This window comes from Patagioenas fasciata, chromosome 4 (assembly GCF_037038585.1).
Source record: "Patagioenas fasciata isolate bPatFas1 chromosome 4, bPatFas1.hap1, whole genome shotgun sequence".
Lineage (NCBI taxonomy): Eukaryota > Metazoa > Chordata > Aves > Columbiformes > Columbidae > Patagioenas > Patagioenas fasciata.
The window spans coordinates 10,569,973-10,572,261 of NC_092523.1; the positions used below are offsets into that span (position 1 = coordinate 10,569,973).

Sequence of the window (2,289 nt, forward strand, 5' to 3'; positions counted from 1 at the left end):
AGACAGTGTTCTCTGTAATCCCGCTGCTTCCCAACCTTTTTTCCTCATATTATTGCTAGTTAAGTGTAGCAGAAGTCAGAACATGTTTTGTGTTAACTCAGCTATAGCCCAGTTTGTATGTTTGTCCACATGTTTGTGTTGGACAAAAAAACATAAACCTTTCTTTTCATAAATAATATGAATTGTAAACACACACGAGTATTAATGTTACTTTTCAAATTCCCATGCCATAGTATAAATAAAGGGAGGGCATGGGTGTAGATATGGTTATCTAAAAAACTGAAGAAATGTTGAGGTATTCTTGAGTTCTTAAACAGTAAATAGGTTTGGCAACAAAATATGTTTTTAAACCTTCCTAGTTACGTTACTGAAATCCATCACGTAGGATAGCAGGGGGTTTACATATTGTATGCTTGCTTTATCAAATGTGGAATTTGTACAGCTCTGTAATTCTAGTAAAATACTGCCCTTAGTGAGCTAAATAAACAGATATTTGTTTGATTCCAGCTTCATATTAATCGGTTTAGTAAAGATGATGGTCAGTTGACAGACTGGGAAGGATAACAGTCGTGGCTTAGTGACTTATAAATCTGTTGGCATTTGTCCAGTGCTTAGGCCAACTGGCAAATGCTGTTGGAAAGCCTGCAGATTCTTAGTTAAGATTTCAAATCCCTTTTTGAAAACTTTGTTTAAAACCTTCTTTTACACTTCTTTAAAATATAAAATAACACTGACAGTCTAATACAGTGCCTGTTCTAAAGATGGGGACAGCTAATGCTTTCAGGTAATTCTTGAAGCCCTTAATTCTTAAGTCCAGTGAAACCCAAAAAGTGAAGAATTGTAGGTGTGTCACATATGTATAAATACATGGGTTAACTACAGCTTGAAGAGGCAGCTTGTAATGTACATAATCGCTTTCTCTTCTTTCCTGTTTTAAATCCTGCCTGCATTATAACTTTAAAACTGCTAACTTGTGCATTCTGAGTGTTTGGCACTGAATACTAGCGTGCTTTGTTTATTTAACATATTAGAAGTTCATGGTGCTCTAGATAAAACGTGCTGGTTTTCTAGCAGGAATTCACAAAACAGAGACCTCTGAAATATGTTAGAGGATTATTAATCCCATCTGGCAGAAATAAAAAGAATACTCATTGTCATTTCCATAGGAAAAATGGGAAAGAACCAAGGATTTTCTGTAGATTGTTGTGAAAGCCTTCAGTCTTTTCAAAGTAAAATTAAGATTTTTTTAAAGGGGAAAAAATAGTTGCCTTTCTTTTGTGCCTTACTGTGTGTATGGCCTGGATTTTGCTCTAAATTCCTCTTTATGTAACATCAGTGGGGATATATTTGACGCAACTGACGAGATGCCTCTCAGCTCCAGTGCAGTGGTAGAGATCACAGGGAACTTTACAAAGTGCTCCTTATATATTCACAAAGAGGAGCTTGAAATGGAACCTCTCTAAAGTGTGGTGGTGAAGGAGGAAAATGTTATAATACAATTGAAGAGGCATTGGTAACGTTCACCTTTGGGCAGTTATCACGAGATTTTTTGATCCTCCTTTATACACAGGTGAGTTTTGTTGTTAGACGTCATATAACATTAAAAAATCAAAGCTGTATTGCATAACCTGCCAGGCTCATTTAATTTGATAAACTATGTGGATTTTACTTATAGGAATCCATAATATATACTCATATCTTGCAAAAGAAGTGAAGCCTTTGTGATAGGAAATGGTATTCTGAAGCAACATCTGTTAGATCTAATGGAAGAATATTACAAAAATCCAAGCATTGTGATAAAAATTGGCAAGCCAACTGTTTAGAAACTTACGGATCTGCATGTATCAGATCACTGCAAACCAGCAATTGGGTTTATCCCTCTGAAAGAAAAATACTCAAGATATGGAGTTTCATTACACTCTCTTGAATGCCAGTGAAAACTGTAGGTTTAATTCCTGCTTATGGACTCAAATCTCTTGTCACTTGCAAATGCCGTACAGAAAGCATGAGAGAAGTCTGAGCAGTTACTTTCATGCTGGTTTACACCCACATGATGGAATTCAGCTTTATCTCTTCTGTGGTAAGAAGCTTAAAAACAAACAAAACTTGTGAATATCTTATTTCTGTCTCTGTGCCCAAAGCTAAAGGATAGGTGACCTATTACAAAGGCTTTTATGCAAAGTAAATATATCAGCTTTTTTTATAGAGAGCGCTCACCATCAACTTGCTCGACTTTCTCTGTTCTGGAGGCACTCACGTAAACTCTGTCGTTGTTTGTCCATCCGCTAG

At 36.2% G+C, this 2,289-nt stretch overlaps 1 protein-coding gene across 12 annotated transcripts in view; it reads left to right on the top strand.

Moving 5' to 3' along the window:
- Positions 1 to 2,289, top strand: part of ADD1 (adducin 1) — a 61,975-nt gene that overhangs the window by 57,340 nt on the left and 2,346 nt on the right. The gene's annotated exons all lie outside the window — the stretch shown is intronic.